We start from the raw sequence: 22,559 nt of genomic DNA, 5'->3' as shown, positions 1-22,559 counted from the left end.
CAAAAAACCAAAGCCATGCTTTTCGATGGCTAAAGCTAGACTTTTCAGTCCTTTTTAAAGTAAATTTTCAGCTCTGTCTTCAGTCTTCTGTTGTTGCTGCTGCTCGTCCCTCTCTCGCTCTGCTGTCAGCTTTTTTTAAAAGATGCTCATGCTGCCAGCCAGATCAGCATGAACACCTGAGGCGAGAGGTAATGCTAGCTTTCTGCTCCGCCTACTCGTCACTGCCCCCAGCTCACAGCTCGCTTCCCCGCCCGGATTAAAGGTGAGGTGCAGTGAAGCAGCCTCGTTGCATAACAGGCGGTGGGCGCCGTCTCCACCATCGGTGGAGCTCGGTCTTTTCGCTCTGTCCCCACCCACTTTCTCCCCGCCGTTCTCGTTCTTGCAACCGCCATCCAGCCAGGGGAGGAGGAGGCAGGATACATACAGTTTTGCCAACTCTTCAGTAAGGAAAGTCGCTATTGGCTGTCCGAAAAGTCGCTAGAAGTCGCTAAATGACGTCATCGCCTAATTTTCATAATATATGTTTTTGAAGCTGTAAAGGAATAACGATGTGGGAGAGAAAAAAAACACCCTAGATATGTTATGTTAGAACTACAAATGAACTCAGAACAAATGAAGAACTTCTGTTGCCTTTGAAATAGGCAGTCACTTCTCAAAATACGTTCATGACTTTAAAGCTTTGTATAAATAATTTTTACGTAAATTACATAAATCAGTTTTTTTGCTGTGTTGTTAAATGTTAGCATAAGAGTAGCAGTTAGCAGGAACTGCTGCTCTACGTTCAACCCTCCTCCTTTCTTTTCGTGTTACACTGAAGATGCATTTATATGTACATCCCGCTCTGTAAATAAGGGGCGGGGTCAGGTCAGCGGCGGCGCATGCGCAGTTCATTTGCGGTGTGCACGTGGAATGGTGGGGGTCTGCTCTGACTGTGAGACTGCACTGTGAGTGCTGTGGGACGGGGACAGTAACTGAAGAGCATGAGGGTTCATCTCAGAGTCTCCAAAAGTCTCCAATAACACCACAAAAAGTCGCTATATTTTTGTCGCTAGTCGCTTTTAAAAAAAAGTCGCTAGAGGGTCTGAAAAGTCGCTAAATCTGGCAACAGTGGGCGCATACCAGACAGAGTAATTAATTAAGTTGAGGTTTATCATCTGATTTGGTTAATAAATACAATCGTGTGCTATCAGCATAGCAGTAGAAATTTATACTATGTTTTGTGGTATGGCTGAATGCTTAATTGTGTTTAATATTAATGTTAATATCAATATGAACATTAGTATTTTAAGATCAGTTCATTGATGGTGAAAGACCCCATTAATCAAATCAAATCAAATTTATTTTTATTTTATTTTTACAACGGATGTTGTCACAAAGCAGCTTTACAGAATTTTGGAAAAGACAAAGTTTTAACAGAACTGTAAGAATGTACAAAAACCCCCCCGGTGGGCAAGCCAGGGGCAACAGTGGCAAGGAAAAACTCCCTCAGAACTGAGGAAGAAACCTTGGGAGGAACCAGGCTCACCAGGGGGGACCCATCCTCCTCTGGTCAAACTACCTACAAGTGATTATATTACTAATATTAATAGCAGTAATATTGGTATTAGGAATAACTAGGTGTCTATGAGAACATCAGTGTAGAGTGGGCAGCTCGTCCAAGGCAGGTGGTGGCAGTTGGGGCATGGGCAGCTGGTCTGAAGTGGATAGCAGGAGGGCTCAGCAGTCGGTCGTCCTTCAGTGTCCAGCCGGACATATGGGTGATTGTATACTCGGAAAGAAAGCAGGTAAATGGAATTAGTTTTATTCTATCCGTTTGTACATAAACAGGGAATGTAAACATTTACAGAGTGTGGCTAATGACTCCGGCAGATCTGACTATGACAGCTTAACTAAAAGGAGAGAACCAGAAGGACACACAGACACGGCAGCACTCTGAAACAGTTTGGCATCCCTCCGCTCCACCGTCCACAAACTTGAGTGACCACGTGCGAGCAGCGGGACGACAGCACCAGCGTCTCAGTTTACTATAATTCCCTGTGTCCATGGACCCCTGGATCTGCTGCCTTTATCTAAGGGGGAACATTAGCTACCAAAAGCTAAACTGAACAAGTGAGTTTTCAGCCTAGTCTTAAAGATTGAGACTGTGTCTGAGTCCCGAACAGTTTCTGGAAGATCATTCTAGAGTTTGGGGGCTTTATAAGAAAAAGCTCTCCCCCCAGCTGAAACCTTCTGAATTCTGGGGACTATTAATAAGCCAGCACTCTGTGATCTGAGTGGTCTGATGGCTCATAATGAGAAATAAGGTCTTGTAAGTACTCGGGAGCAAGACCATGTAGGGCTTTATAAGTCAATAAAAGGATTTTATAATCAATACGGAATTTAATAGGCAGCCAATTAAGTGATGATAGCACTGGACTAATATACTCAAATTTTCTAGTTTTAGTGAGGACCCTGGCTGCGGCGTTTTGGACTAGTTGGAGTTTGTTTAAATTCCTGCTCGTGCATCCTGACAATAGCATGTTACAGTAGTCTAGCCTAGAAGTAATAAAGGCATGTACTAGTGTTTCCGCATCACGCAGGGATAGGGCATTTCTGATCTTGGCAATGTTGCAAAGATGTAGAAAAGCTGTCCTAGTGATGCTGCCTATGTGTTGATCGAATGATAAATCTGAATCTATTATAACACCAAGATTTTTTGCTGCTGATCCAGGTGTGGTTGGAAAGTCGGCGAGATTTAAGATTAAATCTGGTAATTTACTTCTAGCTAATTTTGGACCCAGAAGGAGAACCTCTGTTTTGTTACTGTTTAATAGGAGGAAGTTACGTGACATCCAGCCTTTCATGTCTTTTACACAGTCCTCTATTTTCTTTAACCTGTATTTGTCATCAGGCTTGGCTGATATGTACAGTTAAGTATCGTCTGCATAACAATGAAAGTTTACGCCATGGTTACTTATAACTGTGCCTAACGGTAACATGTATAGTGTAAATAGTAATGGTCCTAATATAGACCCCTGCGGAATTCCAAATCTCACTTTTGAATAATTGGAAGATAAATTGTTTACCCTAACAAACTGATAGCGTTCTGATAGGTAAGATCTGAACCATGATAGGGCCGTCCCTGTGATTCCAACATGTTTTCTAACCTTTCTAAGAGAATATTGTGGTCTATTGTATCGAAAGCCGCGCTAAGGTCAAGTAGCACTAAGAGAGATATGTAGCCTTGATCAGAGGCAAGAAGAAGATCATTAGTTATCTTAACTAGAGCCGTCTCAGTGCTGTGGTGTGGCCTGAATCCACATTGAAATTTTTCATATATATGGTTCTTGTATATGAACTAAGTTGTTGGGCCACAGCTTTTTCTAAGATCTTTGATATAATCGTTAAGTTAGAAACAGGCCTGTAATTAGACAAAACGGTGACATCAAGATTTGGTTTCTTTATCAGAGGTTTGATAACTGCTAGTTTAAAAGCTTTGGGAACATGGCCCAGACTAAGGGACGAGTTTACTATAGTTGAGATAGGGTTTATAATGACTGGCAGTACTTCTTTGAGTAATTTTGATGGAATTGCATCGCGTATGCAGGTTGTGCAATTTGCAGAAGAAATAATCTTCTCTAGCTCTAGCTGTGGGAGTGGATAAAAGGTTTCCAAGCTCTTTTCTACAGTTGTGTTTTGTTTTATATCAGTTTTTGTTTGTTTTATAAGTCAGATGACAGCCAAGCTGGATTTGAATTTGATACTGTGGGTTGAATTTGTTGTCTAATATTTTCAATTTTATTATTAAAGAAGTCCATAAAAACTTTTTTTGCTGGAATTTCTGGTTCAGTACCTGCCTGATTTTTTGTGATTTGGGAAATCACATTAAACAGTATTCTAGGATTATACTTATTTTTCTCGATCAGTGAGGCCAGACATGCTGAGTGAGCTTTAGTGAGAGCATTTCTATACTCTATAAGGCTGTCCTTCCAGGCAGTGTGGAACACTTCCAGTTTGGTTTGACGCCATTTCCGCTCTAATTTCCGAGCTGTTTGTTTTAAGGTCCGGGTTTTATCGTTGTACCACGGGGCGAGCTTTTTCTGCCTTATTCTTTTTATTTTAAGTGGGGCCACATTTTCTAAAGTGGATCGTAAGGTATTTTCTAAATAATCTGTTAGTAAATCTAGTTCCATCGGGTCTGCTGGAGTGGAGACTGGAGTTGATAACTCTGGAAGATTTTCTATAAATTGTAGGGCGGGACACACCCACTATGAGGAGGGTGGAACGCAGGTAGGAGTGTATTGATTCCCAGGAGAAGATAAAAGGGGAGCACACCCAGGTGAGTCTACTTCCACTTTAGTTAAAGGGACGGCGGGAATTGTTTGACGTGTTGCTGGCACTGTTGAAAGAACTCAGTCTGGTAAGTTTATACAGGGTCTCTAATTAGAGCGCTTGAAAAAGCACTCTATTGTTATCTCTCATAATTCTTCTTATTCTTCTTCCACACTTTTCTGCGATAAATACAGTACAAACCGTTTAATGTACAGACTCCATTCAAACTGTGTTTTGAAGGTCTTGGCACTGTGACTTGTGCTATGTATTTTTGGAGTTGATCAGATTGGTAATTTTTAATAAAATTAAGTTTAAAAATCTCCCATGAGAATAAATGGCGAAATGTTCAGAACTTCACATTCTAACTGACATTGATGATGTCACAGCAGGCCACTCAGTCTCAAAGACACAGCTGTCATGCAGAGAATCTGCTTTAAAATCCTTAAACTTTCACCTTTGGTAAATGGTAGAGAGAATTGTCCTTTCTGAAACCTCAAAATATCTCATCATTTTATAAATTAGCTTTAGAGTTATAAGCATTTGTTTGGCACTAGGCACAGAAAACTGCCCCATTCACTCCCATGTAAGTTTTTCAATCAGAATCTGCTTATTTCAAGATTTTCTCTGTGTTTAACTTGTCATAACTCAGACATTTTTTTCTCAATACACACGATATTAGAGTAAAATAATCCTCAAGGGGTCTTATCTCATACCATCTATCCGGTTAAGCGATAGAGTAAACATTTCCCGAGTTATGACTTTGTTCATAGGGTGCAAATCGGACTCAAACAAGGCTTCTCCACTAAGAACTCCGTAATAACAGAGTGACAGTTAATTTGAATGACCCCCTCCCCAAACACATTCATCTCTCCCTCTCACACACACAGACCCATACCTAAGGAGGTGTTGTTCACCTACACACAAACACACACACACACACACACTTGAAGCTCTTTTCAAGCACTCTTGCAGTTCCTTCAGGAAATGGACATCTATTTGTTAGTAGTAAGCTGGTTGTGAAAGCCTGGGGTCTGCAGAGTGTATTTTCATTCTACCTTTGATTGTTTTTAGTGCATGTGCATTGGTGGGAGTAGCCAACCAGGTGAGAACCAAAGAAGTGCATGTATACTATGTGTATATGTATGTGTGTATATATGCTTGTGTGTGTGTGTGTGTATATATATGCTTGTGTGTGTGTATATATATATATGCATGCTTGTGTGTGTGTGTATATATATATATATATATATATATATATATATATATATATATATATATGGTTGTGTGTGTGTGTATATGCTTGTGTGTGTGTGTGTGTGTGTATATATGCTTGTGTGTGTGTATATATATATATATATATATATATATATATATATACATGCGTGTGTGTTTGTGTGTATATATGCTTGTGTGTGTGCATGTGTGTGTGTATATATGCTTGTCTGTGTGTGTGTGTGTGAAGATATATTTACGTGTATATCGTCTTGGCGGCATAGTAATAAACCTAAAGCTAACCCACCTGAGTGCCACACTCCACCTATTTACGTGTCAAACAGGTTTTGTCCACTCGGTGAAACACCCACTGATGAGCCTGTCAGAGGTGCTCTGGTTATAGGAAGCTCTATTGTGTGACACGTGAAACTAGCTACTCCTTTAGGGGCACCAGGATCCAGGGCGCCGGACGTTAGCAGCAGCCTTAAGCTATTAGCAAAGAATAGATATTTGAGGATAGTGGTTCACGTAAGTCCTCTCCATGGATCACCACCTTATCGTGGTGGAGGGGAGTGCGTGCTTGAATGATCCTAGGAGCTATGTTGTTTGGAGCAAAAGCTCCTGGTAGGGTCTCCCATGGCAAACTGGTCCTAGGTGACAGGTCAGACAAAGTGTGATCCATAATAACCCCTATGAAAGGACAAAAACAGGACTTATGTACCCTGCCCGGAACAGGGTTACCCCGGCCCCACCCTGGAGCCAGGCCTGGGGGAGGGGCTTGTCAGCGAGTGTCTGGTGGCCGGGCATTTACTCATGGTGCCCGGCCGGGCCCAGCCTGAAGGAGTTACATGAGTCCCCCCTCACATCGACCCACCACCAATGGGAGGGGCAGTAGTAGGGGTTCGGTGCTTTGTGGATCGGGCAGTGTCTGATGGCATGGGCCCTGGCGTTCTGATCCTTGGTTGCTGAAACTGGCTTTTGGAACTTGGAACATTACCTCACTGGTGGGGAAGGAGCCTGAGTTGGTGTGCGAGGTTGAGAGATGCCGGCTAGATATAGTTGGGCTCACCTCAACACACAGCTTGGGCTCTGGGTCCAATCTCCTTGAGAGGGGCTGGACTATATTCTTTTCTGGAGTTGCCCATGGTGAGAGGTGGCAGGCAGGTGTGGGCTTTCTCATAGCCCCTCGACTCTGTGCCTGTATGTTGGGGTTTTCTCCGGTGGACGGGAGGGTAGCTTCCCCAAGCCTTCGGGTTGGGGAACGGGTCCTGACTGCTATCTGTGCTTATGCACTGAACAGCAGTTCAGAGTACCCAGCCTTCTTAGAGTCCTTGGGAAGGGTGCTTGAAAGTGCTCCTCCTGGAGACTCTATTGTCCTACTGGGGGACTTCAACGCTCATGTGGGCGATGACAGTGAGACCTGGAGGGGTGTGATTGGGAGGAATGGCCTCTCTGATCTGAACCCGAGCGGTGTTCAGTTTTTGGACTTCTGTGCAAACCAGTTTGTCCATCACAAACACCATGTTTGAACACAAGGATGTCCATAGGTGCACGTCACCAGGACACCCTAGGCCGCAGTTCAATGATTGACGTAGTCGTGTCATCGGACTTGTGGCCATGTGTTGGACACTCAGGCAAATGTGTTGGACACCCAGGTAAAGAGAGGAGCTGAGCTGTCAACTGATCACCACCTGGTGGTGACTTGGATCAGGTGGTGGGGGAAGATGCCGGTCAGACCAGGCAAGCCCAAATGTATAGTGAGGGTTTGCTGGGAACGTCTGGCAGAAGAACCTGTCAGATTGATCTTCAACTCACACCTCCATCAGAACTTTGACCAGATATCGGGGGAGGTGGGGGACATTGACTCAGAATGGGCCATGTTCCGCTCCTCCATTGTTGAAGCGGCTGACTGTAGCTGTGGCCGTAAGGTAGTTGGTGCCTGTCGGGGCGGTAATCCTCGAACCTGGTGGTGGACACCCCAGGTGAGAGATGCCGTCAAGCTGAAGGAGTCCTATGGGCATTGTTGGCCCGTGGGACACCAGAGGCAGCTGGCAGGTATCGACAGGCCAAGCGATCTGCAGCTTCAGTCGTCGCCAAGGCAAGGTCCCGTGTGTGGGAGGAGTCTGGTGAGGCCTTGGAAAGTGACTTTAAGTTGGCTCTGAAAAGATTCTAGCAAACCATCAGGCGACTCAGAAGGGGAAAGCATTGTGCTACTAGCACTGTATATAGTGGAGATGGTGTGCAGCTGACTTCGACTGAAGACGTCATTGGGCGGTGGAAGGAATACTTTGAGGACGTTCTCAATCCCACCGACACATTCTCCAGTGAGGAGGCAGAGTCTGGGGACATGGGAATAGGCTTGTCCATTACTGAGGCCGAAGTTGCTAAGGTAGTTAAGAAGCTCCTTGGTGGCAAGGCTCCAGGGGTGGATGAGATCCGCCCTGAGTTCCTTAAGGCTCTGGATGTTGTGGGGCTGTCTTGGCTGACACGCCTTTTCAACATTGTGTGGACATCGGGGGCGGTGCCACTGGATTGGCAGACTGGGATGGTGGTGCCTCTTTTTAAAAAAGGGGACTGGAGGGTGTGTTCCAACTACAGGGGAATCACACTCCTCAGCCTCCCTGGTAAGGTCTATGCAGGTGTACTGCAGAAGAGAGTCCGGCTTATAGACACAGACAGAAACCAGGAAACCATTAGGGTTTTTAATGATATCCTCCTGTCCAATGACTCTGGTGATCATGTGATGCTTCTGTTGTTAGATCTCACTGCAGCATTTGACACAGTTGATCACAACATTTTAATATCCAGATTGCAGAATTTGGTGGGCATTTGCAGGGTGGCTTTGGAATGGTTTAGGTCATATTTGTCAGATAGAACCCTGTGTGTGAAGCTGGCGAATTCAAAATCCTCCTCTGTTCCCCTGTCATATGGGGTTCCACAGGGCTCAGTTTTAGGACCTTTACTGTTCTCTCTCTATCTGCTCCCACTGGGTTCCATTTTAAGAAAACATGGCATCGCTTTCCATTGCTATGCTGATGACACCCAGATTTATGTCCCGTTGAAGAAGAAAGATGCCTTTTCTATTAAACCTCTTCTCTTATGTCTCGAGGACATTAAAGCCTGGATGTCTGTAAGCTTTTTAAATTTTAATGAAGATAAAACAGAAGTGATGGTGTTTGGGCCCAGTGGTTTCTGTGGAGCCCACACTCTTGTGGAATTGGGCCCCCTTAAGCAGTATGAGACTTGGGTTTTAAAATGGACAGTGATTTTAAACTGGATCACCAGATTGGCACAGTAGTGAAGTCCTGCTTTTATCACCTAAGGCAAGTGGCGAAGGTGAAGTCCATTTTAGCACATGAGCACTTTGAAACAGTAATCCATGCCTTCATTACATCTCGGCTGGATTACTGTAATGCACTTTATTTTGGAGTCAGCCAGTCCTCCCTCAAACGTCTCCAGGTGGTGCAGAACGCAGCTGCCCGGCTACTAACGGGGTCACGCAAGAGGGAGCACATAACTCCCATTCTGGCCTCCCTCCATTGGCTGCCTGTGCATTTTAGAATTCGTTTTAAGATTCTCTTATTTGTTTTTAAATCCTTAAATGGACTTGCCCCGCCTTACCTCTCTGAGCTCCTCCATCTGCATGTGCCCACACGGTGCCTCCGGTCAGCTGATCAGCTACTCCTGGAGGTACCGCGGTCTAGGCTTAAGCTCAGAGGGGATCGAGCCTTCTCAATAGCAGCTCCGAAATTATGGAACAAACTGCCAGTTTTTATTAGACAGGCCTCTTCTTTGTCCACTTTTAAAACCAGCCTTGTACTGTTGCACTCAATGTGACCCCGTGTCCTATATTGAGATTCACAGCCAGCTAAACTCTCTCCTACATCACTCCCTCCAAGGAACAGACACGTGTTGTAGTTGGACAGGATTTAATGTAAAAAAGTGTGAAACTGAAACAATACAAAATACAGAAAAAGTACTCATCATACAAATTATCATATGACCACTTAAATCAAATAAACATCTCCTTTGATATATAAGGCACATTAAAGGGCTCATTTCAATTTAGCGGTCGTACTGCATGAACTCAGATTGGATTCACTAGATTGACACACATAGCACATTAAAACATCTCAAGCTTATTTGAATAATCACATGCATAATATCTTACGAACACATACAACCTTGGAACTTTCTCATATTGCCACTCAAAGGGATATGAAGGAGCGGATAGCTTTGGATTGGCAGAGATGCACCATGCTTTCTCTACCTCCTGAGAAAACTACTTCCGTTCACTTCTTCTCTTTACAAATCAGCCCAACACAGCGCATAGTGAAAACCTGCGCCCCCCACAGGCTCGGAGAGACAACAACACAAAAACAGTTCCAACACAAGCCTCAAAACCCTCTTTTATTCCTTGGCCTTTCATTTAACATAATTTTTATTCCTGCTTATTTGTGTATGGTTTTATTTATATTTACTTTCTTACTGTTTATAGCTTATATTATTTTATTGGCATGGTTTTATTGGTTTACTGTTCTATATGTCTGTTTTATACCTGCAGTGTTCAGCACTTTGTTGCAGCCTCTGTTGTTTTTAAAGTGCTTTACAAATAAATTTGAGTTGAGTTTGAGTTGAGTTGAGGAAAGAACCAAAGGAGAGACAGCAACGGGAACCACAACAGGAACAGGAATGGCACAGACACAACAGAAGGGAACAAGACAAAACCAGGAACAGAGCAGGGCAAAAACAAAGGAACAGAAACAGCAGACACTGAAGCAGACACAGCAGGAACAGGAGGGCAATGAGGAACAGCAGACACGGAAGAAACGGGAGGCCCACGGGGAACAGCAGACACAGAAACAGGAGGCCCACGGGAAACAGACACAGGCGAGAGTGGGATAGGCGGGAATAAAGGGGCTGCAATGTCCATGGCGAGCCTGCAGCGACGTCCACAGGGGCAGGCGAGCCTGCGGCGACGTCCATCGGGGCAGGCAGCGGGTCCGGAGGTGCAGTGACTGGCGGCGGGTCCGGAGGCACGACGACTGGCAGCGAGTCGGGAGGCGCGGGAGTGCTGCGGGGTGCAGCCACGGGATCAGGAATGCCGCGGAGTGCAGCCACAGGACAATGCCGCGGGGTGCGGCCACGGGATCAGGCTATACATATGTATGTATGTATATATGTATGTATATATATATATATATATATATATATAGATAGATAGATAGATAGATAGATACACTGCTCAGAAAAATAAAGGGAACACTTAAACAACACAATATAACTCCAAGTAAATCAAATTTCTGTGAAATCAAACTGTCCACTTAGGAAGCAACACTGATTGACAATCAATTTCACATGCTGTTGTGCACATGGAGTAGACAACAGGTGGAAATTATTGGTAATTAACAAGACACACTCAATAACGGAGTGATTCTGCAGGTGGAGACCACAGACCACTTCTCAGTACCTATGCTTTCTGGCTGATGTTTTGGTCAATTTTGAATGTTGGTGGTGCTTTCACACTCGTGGTAGCATGAGACGGACTATACAACCCACACAAGTGGCTCAGGTAGTGCAGCTCATCCAGGATGGCACATCAATACGCTACCAGGAGACAGGCCAGTACACCAGGAGACGTGGAGGAGGTCATAGGAGGGCAATAACCCAGCAGCAGGACCACTACCTCCGCCTTTGTGCAAGGAGGAACAGGAGGAGCACTGCCAGAGCCCTGCAAAATGACCTCTAGCAGGCCACAAATGTGCATGTGTCTGCACAAATGGTTAGAAACCGACTCCATGAGGATGTTATGAGGGCCCGACGTCCACAGATGGGGGTTGTGCTCACAGCCCAACACCATACAGGACGCTTGGCATTTGCCAGAGAACACCAGGATAGGCAAATTCGCCACTGGCGCCCTGTGCTCTTCACAGATGAAAGCAGGTTCACACTGAGCACATGTGACAGACGTGACAGAGTTTGGAGACGCCCATGGAGAGCGATCTGCTGCCTGCAACCTTCTTTTAACACGACCGGCTTGGCAGTGCGTCAGTAATGGTGTGGGGTGGCATTTCTTTGGAGGGCTGCACAGTGCTCGCCATGTGCTCGCCAGAGGTAGCCTGACTGCCATTAGCTACCGAGATGAGATCCTCAGACCCCTTGTGATATGCTGGTGCGTTTGGCCCTGGGTTTCTCGTCATGCAGGACAATGCTAGACCTCATGTGGCTGGAGTGTGTCAGCAGTTCCTGAAAGATGAAGGCATTGAAGCTATGGACTGGCCCGCCCGTTCCCCAGACCTGAATCAGATTGAGCACATCTGGGACATCATGTCTCACTCCATCCACCAACGGCACGTTGCACCAAAGACTGTCCAGGAGTTGGCGGATGCTTTAGTCCAGGTCTGGGAGGAGATCCCTCAGGAGACCATCCGCCACCTCATCAGGAGCATGCCCAGGCGTTGTAGATCAAGATTAAGATTAAGTGACCCTTATTAGTCCCACAACGGGGAAATTTCACCTCCACATTTAACCCATCCGTGAAGTGAAACACCACATACACACTAGTGGGCACACACACTAGGGGGCAGTGAGCACACTTGCCTGGAGCGGTGGGCAGCCCAAACCGCAGCGCCCGGGGAGCAATTGGGGCTTAGGTGTCTTACTCAAGGACACCTCAGTCATGTGCTGTCGGCTCTGGGGATCGAACCGGCGACCTTCCGGTCACGAGGCTGGATCCATAACCTCCTGCACACGACTGCCCAGGGAGGTCATACAGGCACGTGGAGGCCACACACAATACTGAGCCTCATTCTGACTTGTTTTAAGGGCATGACATCAAAGTTGGATCAGCCTGTAGTGTGTTTTTCCACTTTAATTTCGTGTGTGACTCGAAATCCAGGCCTCCATTGGTTAATAAATTTGATATCCATTCATGATTTTTTGTGTGACTTTGTTGTCAGCACATTCAACTTTGTACAGAACAAAGTATTCAGTGAGAATATTTCATTCATTCAGATCTAGAATGTGTTATTTGAGTGTTCCCTTTATTTTTTGAGCAGTGTACAACCCCAATTCCAATGAAGTTGGGACGTTGTGTACAACATAAATAAAAACAGAATATGATGATTTGCAAATTCTTTTCAAGCTATATTCAATTGAATACACTACAAAGACAAGATATTTAATGTTCAAACAGATAAAATTTATTGTTTTTTGCAACTATTCACTCATTTTGAATTTGATGCCTGCAACATGTTCCACAGAAGTTGGGACAGGGGCAACAGAAGACTGGGAAAGTTGAGCAATGCTCAAAAAGCACCTGTTTGGAACATTCCACAGGTGAACAGGTTAATTGGGAATAGGTGTCATGATTGGGTATAAAGGCAGCATCCCTGAAAGACAACTGCGTGAGCAAATAGTCCAACAGTTTAAGAAAAATGTTTCTCAATGTGCAATTGCAAGGAATTTAGGGATTTCATCATCTACTCTGATGGTGTGGGGGTGTGTTAGTGCCCATGGACTGGGTAACTTGCACATCTGTGAAGGCACCGTTAATGCTGAAATGTACATACAGGTTTTGGAGCAACATATGCTGCCATCCAAGCAGTGTCTTTTTCAGGGATGTCCTGCTTATTTCAGCAAGACAATGCCAAGCCACATTCTGCACGTGTTACAACAGCGTGGCTTCGTAGTAAAAGAGTGCGGGTACCAGACTGGCCTGCCTGCAAACCAGACCTGTCTCCCATTGAAAAAGTGTGGCGCATTATGAAGCACAAAATATGACAACAGAGACCCCGGACTGTTGAGCAACTGAAGTTGTACATCAAGCAAGAATGGGAAAAAATTCCACTTACAAAGCTTCAACAATTAGTGTCCTCAGTTCCCAAATGTGTGTCACCTGATGCCCTCCAGTGTGAACAAGCACTCCATGGTCACGGCCCCTCAGGATCTCTCTGCTACTCTGCAGGCGGTAGCACACATCTGTCTGTCTCCTGACTGTTGTTGAATGTTACTCATTATGATTACCCTCACATTAATTATTCTCTTTCTCTATCACAGGATTTTTGTTCTAAAACTCGCAACACTACAGATTTTGCTACATGTTTGCAGTACATTCTTAAATATGTCCTTACTAACTCCTTACTAACTCCTTATTAACTACTTACTCGTTATTTTGCCATGGCTGTCCCCATTATCTGTATGGTTTTGCTGTTGTTGTGTTTGGGTCCTTGTTTTTCCAGATGCCTCATGGAAAGGGTCTACGCGCTGGCCTCTGCGATGCGACCCCCGCGGCCCGTATACCAGCCTCTCATCTCCAGCACCAACCATATGTATGTGTGTTCTCACGCACCACAGTAACTAGCCCTGTTATGCCTCACCAGTTGGTGAGGCATAAAAGAGGGGAATGAAGAATGAGGGGAATGAGACTTTGCAGCAAGCATAGCTACTGTCCTTGGCAGTTTGCACAAACAACTTGCTCCTCTTATCGGGACAACATTCTGTCCAGAACCATTTGTTCTCTTTCGTAGGTAAGATTATTGTACACAGAGCAGAAGCCCCCCTCCTTTGGGCAGTTCCGATGGTCCGTGAGTGTCAGCTTAGCATTTCATGACTGTTAGACAACTTATTTGGGTCCACCCTGTTTGCTTGTACGCAACAGGGCAGGACGTGTTTGTATAAAAGAAGGAGTGCCCTTCTTTCTTTGTGCAGAAGACTTAATAAACTCTTTGATTAATTACGAGAGTGGTTCTGTCTTTCTGCACCGAGCGCTCTTGCTGCGACTGAGACTTTCCACAGGACAGGTGATCCACTCTCTGGTTCCTCTTCATGAACGGACCAAAAACGGCCGGTCCTTTCACTTGGGCAGTTCCGGTGGTCTGTGAGTGTCAGCCTAGCATTTCATGACTGTTAGACAACTTATTTGGGTCCACCCTGTTTGCTTGTACGCAACAGGGCAGGACGTGTTTGTATAAAAGAAGGAGTGCCCTTCTTTCTTTGTGCAGAAGACTTAATAAACTCTTTGATTGATTACGAGAGTGGTTCTGTCTTCCTGCACCGAGCGCGCTCGCTGATACTGAGACTTTCCACAGGACAGGTGATCCACTCTCTGGTTCCTCTTCATAAACGGACCAAAAACGGCCGGTCCTTTCAAATGGTGACCTCCGACGTGTTCTCTTCACCCAGGTAAGTCCAATGAATCTTTTTTGGACCTCTGCCTGGTTGTCGAGATCACCTGAGTGTTCAGAGCGAACCGACCCAGCCCTGTCGGGTGGGCGGGAGTACGAGAGTGAGGGTATAGAGGGTATGGTACATTTAAACCTAAGCGCTTAGTGGGAGACAGGGAACGTCCTATAGTGGAAACTCTCAGTACAGCTCTCACTGTATTTTTCCATAATGGGCACGTCGTTCCAACCAGAGCCGGAAGAGACATCGGCTGCATGGATGCGTAGATGTAATTTGGGCTATTATGTTGATCCATTTTTGTCCAACCTAGCTGGTTGGACCGAAAGTAATCCGCAAATACCCGCATACCCCAGGGAGGGCACTTTCGATGTGGGCTATTTGGGTTCCGCACATCGCATGATTAATGAGGGCATAGGGGATCCTGGATGAGACCTATCTTACATGAATGAAAGTTATAAATCGTGGTATGACATGAAAAAGGTGTGGGATGAACTGAAGAAACTCTCTTTATGTATGTGAAGTTTGGTTTTACGCCATCTGCGCTCAGCCTTTCTGCATTCTCTCTTTTGGGTCTGTGCTGCTACAGTGATGATATCAGCGGTACTTGTTTCCAAAACAAGCATGGACCCTGTGTCCCAATTATCTCTCCCATTCCAGTTCTTATCAGAAGCAGAAAGAACAAGGAGTTTAGGTCAGATACTGTGAATACATCCAACCTGCAGTATGTTGGAGGTAACTCACAGTCTTTGAAACAAAGTGCACAGGTTATTAAGTTAGCTCTACTGAATATCAGATCTCTTACAACTAAGTCTTATATAATTAATGATTTAATTACAACTCACAGGCTTGATTTCATGCTTTTAACAGAGACATTCAACTCATATAGTGCTGATATTGTGTTAACTGAGACGGCTCCACCAAACTTTAACTTTTTAAATGTTTCATGCACCGGCAAGAAAGGTGGAGGACGTAGCAATGCTGTTTAATGATACTTTCCAATGCAAGCAGTTACCACTTGGTGATTTCACATCTTTTGACTATTTAGGTGCGATTTTAAAGGGGGCACAAAGAATATTATAGTAACTGTCTACAGACCTCCAAGGTACAATGCTAATTTTATTGATGACTTCACAGATATGTTATCTTTTATTTCTACTGAATTTTATCATTTTGTTATTGCTGGTGATTTTAACATTCATATTGATAATCACAAGGATAATTACGCCAAAGAACTCTATGATGTACTTGAATCTTTTGAACTTTCTCAGCATGTGACTGGAAGCACACATTGCCATGGTCACACTTTGGATGTGGTTATCTCAAAGGGTCTTAACATTTCAGCCTCTATTAAGGATGTTGCATTGTCTGATCACTACTGTGTATTTTTTGAAATGTGGACTTCAATCCACAGCAGTGCCAGGCAAGTTAGGTTTAAGAAAAGACAGATAAATAACAGGACAGCTGCACTTTTTGTTACCAAAATGTGCTCTTCACCTTGCCAACCATCTGAATCATGACCTTCCTGTTGTGTCTCTCAATGTATCTGGTGTTGATTATAATTTTCTCATTGATGCTCTCTTCGCTTGGACCCAGCTATGAGGGGCCTTTATCATCTAGAATCACTAGCTCTGTGGGTATTACAGGACAGCCCTTCTCATCTCTGTATACGCCCCACTTCAGGTTGTATGCGACGCAGTGCGATTTACTCATTCTTTCGTGTTCATGCCAGATTGTCCCTTTAACCTTATGGGGCGGGATTTAATGAGTAAACTTGGTCTATCCCTGTCCTTTTCTGGTTCGCGCATGACCGTGTCCACGGGAGATTTCAATCGCGATCTCAACATCGCCAATAAATCCTTTTAAATCACCCGTGTCTGCTATGCTGTCTGTCTCACACGCCCCAGAGGTTCCTGAGCCTCTGCGTTCCATACCACACACTGTTTGGGCTGCACATAAGGATGATGTTGGCAGGGTTGATTGTAAACCATATGAGGCTACTCTAAAAAGCCCCACTCCTGTTTATGTTAAACAATACCCTTTGCCCGAGCACAAACTGTGTGGTATAGACTCTATTCTACAGAAACTTCTTTCTGTAGGTGTGGTTGTCCCATGTCAAAGTGCGTATAACACACCGATTAACCCAGTCCCCAAGCCGGACGGTTCTTGGCGTTTCACTCAAGATTTTCGACGCCTTAATGACGCCGTCGTGCCTATCGCCCCAATTGTGCCTGATGTCTCTTCGATATTGACCTCCATTCCATGTCAACACGCATTTTTTACTGTTTTAGACGTTAGTTCTGCTTTTTTTCAGCATTCCTGTTGAACCCGACACCCAGCCGATTTTTGCTTTCACTCATCGCCAACGCCAAGGTTGCCGCAAGGTTTCTGCGACTCGCCTGCAGCGTTCGCCGCGTCGCTCCGAGACCTCATTTCTGACCTTTCCCTCCCCGGGGGTGCTGTGCTCCTGCAGTATGCAGATGACCTTCTGATTTCGGTCCCTGACAGCTCCACGTGCACTGAGGCATCTAAACTGGTCCTCATGCGCTTGGCTACCCTGGGCTTCAAGGTTTCACTAAAGAAACTGCAGTTCTGCCTACCCCGGGTCCAATATCTGGGTCAAGGTCAACGCCTCCTCTCTGCTGACCAAGTGTCATGCATCACGCAGCTTCCCAAGCCCGCCACCAAGCAGGCTATGATGTCTTTCCTCGGCCTCATCAATTACTGCAGACAGTGGATTCCTGACTGCTCCGCGCATGACAAAACACTGCGTGCCTCCTTCACGCACGAACAGGCCATGACTCATCGCCTCACATGGACTACAGCCATGAACTGTGCATATTCTGCTCTACTGTCCTCACTGCAGTCTGCACCAGCCTTGGGCCTGCCCAACTACGCTCTGCCATTTCACCTGTGGGTGTCGGAGTCGGGGGGCACTGCTGCTGCGGTTCTGGCTCAGCCCCACGGGGGAGGTTTGCGCCCTTGCGCATATTATTCTGAAACATTGGACGTTACGGCCCGAGGCCTTCCGTCCTGTCTCCGAGCGGTCGCGGCGTGCGCACTAATGGTACAGGATGCTGAAAAAATCGTTCTAGGTCATGACTTGACCTTACACACCTCTCATCAGGTCTGTCACCTCCTAAATAACTGTTCTACACAGCACTTGTCTGCTCAGCGGCGTGCAGGCTATGAGAACATGTTGTTGAACACTGAAAACCTCACTGTGCGTCCGCACTCCTCACTAGATACTGTCTCTTCCGCTTTAATGCGTTTACTTCTGTTACCACACGACGCCTCCAGTCCCACTCTAGACGTGCATGACTGCGAGACCCGTCTGGCCGGTGAAACTTCTATTCGCCCTGACGTGTCTTCCACCCCGTTGCCTTCTGGCCTTGCATTTTATGTTGATGGATCATGTTCCAAGCCATCATCGGATGGCTCAAGACCAAGATGTCATTATATACACGGACAGCCGTTACGCTTTTGGCGTAGTTCATGATTTTGGGGGAATCTGGCATCAACGCGGTTTCGTTACTACTGATAACAAACCCATTTTCCATGTGTCGCTTATCGAGGACCTGATCAGGGCTACCTTCCTGCCCTCCCGACTGGCCGTTGTTAAAGTTCGCTCTCACCAGCGTAGTAGCGACCCCGACTCTGTTGGTAACAATTACTGCCGACTCTGCCGCGAAACGCGGAGCTCTTCATGGCCCCCCTTGCCCTTTTATGAATTCGGCTTCCTTCTCCTGTGCTGCACTCACAGTTGACTTACTTCCTGGTCTTGATCTTGACTGTATTCAGGCCACCGCCTCGGACTCTGATATCAAGCATTGGCTGTCATCGGGCTATGATCCAGCCGTGAAACCGCTGCGCGGCGCCCGCACATTGTGTTCCGTGTGTTCTGTTCCTCGCATCGGGAACGGAGAGGGGTAAAGCATGACATGTCCGAATTGTTTTGCATTCACAATTTGAACTCTGCTGTTGATCGCATATTAGACTGTTGTCTTACATGTGTCTTACAGAATAACCCAAAACTGGCTGGACCGCACCAAGTTCTACCTAAACCGGAAACACCTTTCCAAGAATGGCAAATCGATTTCACACACATGACGACTGTAGGGCCTTACAAATATTTACTGGTCTGAGTAGATAAATTTTTTGTTGGACAGAGGCGTTCCCATGCAATAAAGAAAATGCAAATACAGCCGTGACAAAACTATGCCAAGAAATCATACCGCGTTACGGTGGCCCCTTAGGAATAGACTCCGACAAAGGCACACCGTTCACCTCCAAAGTCACACAGATGCTCGCGAAGCACCTGAGCATAGACTGGGCTTTCCACATCCCCTATCACCCTCAATCCTCGGGTATGGTCGAAAGGGTTAATCGGACTATAAAAGGGAGGTTACGAAAAGCCATGCAGACGCAGAATATCACCAATTGGGTGAAGGTTTTACCTGTAGTTTTGGCCAAACTGCGGATGGCGCGCACAGACACTCTGGGTGGTCTGTCGCCGTATGAAATTGTCATGGGACATCCGTTCCCCCTCCCATGGCGTCAGAAAACGGCTCTGGGGGGAACGGCGGACTTGGATGTGCGTCGCAGCGAGTACACCGCAGGGTTGTTAACTGTTCTGAATGAATACTGGGAGAGGGTCAACCAAACTATCACAGACCCTCCCAAGGTCTCAACCTATGCTTTTAAGCCGGGCGATCAGGTATTGGTCAAGAAATTTGAGAGAAAGGGTTTTTCAGACTCCCCTTTCTCTGAACCCACTACTGTACTCGCTGTCACACGCACGGGGGTATTAACCGATCTTTTTCCATAGTGGATTCATGCCTCCAGATGTCAGTGAGCCCCGCAGTGATGTATATACATGATAGACGTCTAAATATTTTTGTTTCCTATCTCTAACCTGTCCTGTGTTACAGAAGTATGTTGCAGCTAATATTAATCCTGTGCCTGGTGGAACGTGCTGGCGGATCCCCCATGGATAATGTTTTCTGGCAGTATGCTAACTGGACAGCCAAGCAGTACACCAATGACTCCTGCTACGTGTGTCACCTGATGCCTTCCAGTGTGAACAAGCACTCCATGACCACAGCCCCTCTGGATCTCTCTGCTACTCTGCAGGCTGTAGCACACACCTGTCTGTCTCCTGACTGCTTGAATGTTACTCATTATGATTACCCTCACATTAATTATTCTCTTTCTTTATCACAGGATTTTTGTTCTAAAACTCGCAACACTACAGATCTTGCTACATGTTTGCAGTACATTCTTAAATATGTCCTTACTAACTCCTTACTAACTCCTTATTAACTACTTACTCCTTATTTTGCCATGGCTGTCCCCATTATCTGTATGGTTTTGCTGTTGTTGTGTTTGGGCCCTTGTTTTTTTTCAGATGCCTCATGGAAAGGGTCTACGCGCTGGCCTCCGCGATGCGACCCCCGTGGCCCGTATACCAGCCTCTCATCTCCAGCACCAACAATATGTATGTGTGCTCTCACGCACCACAGTAACTTGCCATGTTATGCCCCACCAGTTGGTGAGGCATAAAAGAGGGGAATGAAAGGGTTAACTCTGCTCCAACTCTGCTCTAAGCAGATTTTGCAGCAAGCATAGCTACTGTCCTTGGCAGTTTGCACAAACAACTTGCTCCTCTTATCGGGACAACATTCTGTCCAGAACCATTTGTTCTCTTTTGTAGGTAAGATTATCGTACACAGAGCAGAAGCCCCCCTCCCTTGGGCAGTTCCGGTGGTCTGTGAGTGTCAGCCTAGCATTTCATGACTGTTAGACAACTTATTTGGGTCCACCCTGTTTGCTTGTACACAACAGGGCAGGACGTATTTGTATAAAAGAAGGAGTGCCCTTCTTTCTTTGTGCAGAAGACTTAATAAACTGATTGATTATGAGAGTGGTTCTGTCTTCCTGCACCGAGCGCGCTCGCTGATACTGAGACTTTCCACAGGACAGGTGATCCACTCTCTGGTTCCTATTCATGAACGGACCAAAAACGGCCGGTCCTTTCACTTGGGCAGTTCCGGTGGTCTGTGAGTGTCAGCCTAGCATTTCATGACTGTTAGACAACTTATTTGGGTCCACCCTGTTTGCTTGTACGCAACAGGGCAGGACGTGTTTGTATAAAAGAAGGAGTGCCCTTCTTTCTTTGTGCAGAAGACTTAATAAACTCTTTGATTGATTACGAGAGTGGTTCTGTCTTCCTGCACCGAGCGCGCTCGCTGATACTGAGACTTACCAAAAACGTCCGGTCCTTTCAATCGTATTCTGTTTTAATTTTTGTTGTACACAACATCCCAACTTCATTGGAATTGGGTTTGTACATATACACACACACACGCACATATTTATAAACACACCTACATGTATATATATATATATACACACACACACAACCATATATACATACACATATATACACACACACAGACATACAGACATATTACAAATATATATATATATATATATATATATATATATATATATATATATACTGTATATGTATACATATTCAAGTTCATTTGTATAGCTCTTTTTACAACAATGTTGTCACAAAGCAGCTTTACAGAGGTTTGAAAACATACAGTTATAACATATCCCCCAGTGAGCAAGCTAGAGGTGATGGTGGCAAGGAAAAACTCCTTCAGTCTGGATGAAGAAACCTTGGGAGGAACCAAGACTCACAAGGGGAGACCCAATTTAATAAGCTAAATACCAATTAAAAGCTAAGAGGATCTCTGTTTGAAGACTGGATGGTAAAGCTTAAGACAGAGCTGAAACAGTCCCATCCTATCTCAATGCTGGTACATCTGGATGGCACAGTCATGTAATTGAGGGTGTTGCAGCTGGCACAAATGAACAGGAGAGCGGGTTGGTAATGGTGAGGAGGAGGCCCTGATGGTCAGTCTTCAGCAGGATGGGAGGACAGTCATTATCTCAGGAAGAGTAAAGAGACTAAATTAGTTCTGCTCAGGAGTATGACTGTAATAAATATAATTTCCCCCAGAGTGTGGCTGGTGACTCTGGCAGATCTAACTATAACAACATAAACTAAAAGGAGAGAACCAGAAGGTAACATAGATATGAGAGCACCCTGAGACACTGGGATCTCCCCACTCCACCATCAACAAACCATGTGTGATCGCGTGAAGTGGTAGGTCAATAGCACCGACATCTCAGTTTACCTGTTAGCCTCTGTGTCAATGAACCCCTGGATTTCATGCCTTGATCTAAAGGGAAGGCTAATTATCAAAAGCTAAACTAAACAAGTAAGTTTTCAGTCTAGACTTAAAGGTTGAGACTGTGTCAGAGTCTCGAACATTAACTGGGAGATTATTCCACAATTTGGGGACTTTGTAAAAAAAAAAAGCTCTTCCCCCTATGGAAGTCTTCTGAATTTTAGGATCCAGTAGAAAACCAGCATCTTGTGATCTAAGTAAATGTGATGGTTCATACTAGGAAATAAGATCTTGCAGGTACTCCAGTGCGAGACCATGCAGGTCTTTATACGTCAATAGAAGAATTTTATAGTTGATACAGAATTTGACAGGAAGCCAGTGTAATGCTGAGAAAATTGGGCTGATGTGAGCAAATTTTCTAGTTTTAGTTACTCTAGCTGCAGCATTCTGAACTAATTTGTTTATTTAGGTTCCTGTTGGAGCATCCTGACAACAATGCATTACAATAGTCTGGCCTTGAAGTTATAAAGGGATGTATCAATTTTTCAGCGTCATGTAGGGATAACACATTTCTTAACTTTGAAATGTTTCAGAGGTGAAGAAATGCTGTCCTTGTAATATTACCTATGTGTTGATTAAACGTCAGATCTG

At 45.3% G+C, this 22,559-nt stretch overlaps 1 long non-coding RNA gene across 1 annotated transcript; it reads right to left on the bottom strand.

Moving 5' to 3' along the window:
- Positions 1–13,737: 13,737 nt before the first annotated feature.
- LOC119263689 lies at positions 13,738–20,281 on the bottom strand. Its single transcript, XR_005130460.1, has 2 exons — positions 20,249–20,281; positions 13,738–13,887 (listed from the first exon to the last, which is right to left on the bottom strand). It is a non-coding gene; the product is annotated as an uncharacterized LOC119263689 (long non-coding RNA).
- Positions 20,282–22,559: the final 2,278 nt, after the last annotated feature.

Source organism: Pygocentrus nattereri, chromosome 7 (assembly GCF_015220715.1).
Source record: "Pygocentrus nattereri isolate fPygNat1 chromosome 7, fPygNat1.pri, whole genome shotgun sequence".
NCBI lineage: Eukaryota > Metazoa > Chordata > Actinopteri > Characiformes > Serrasalmidae > Pygocentrus > Pygocentrus nattereri.
The sequence above is the reverse complement of the archived record's forward strand: the minus strand, read 5'-3'. Positions and strand labels throughout refer to the sequence as shown.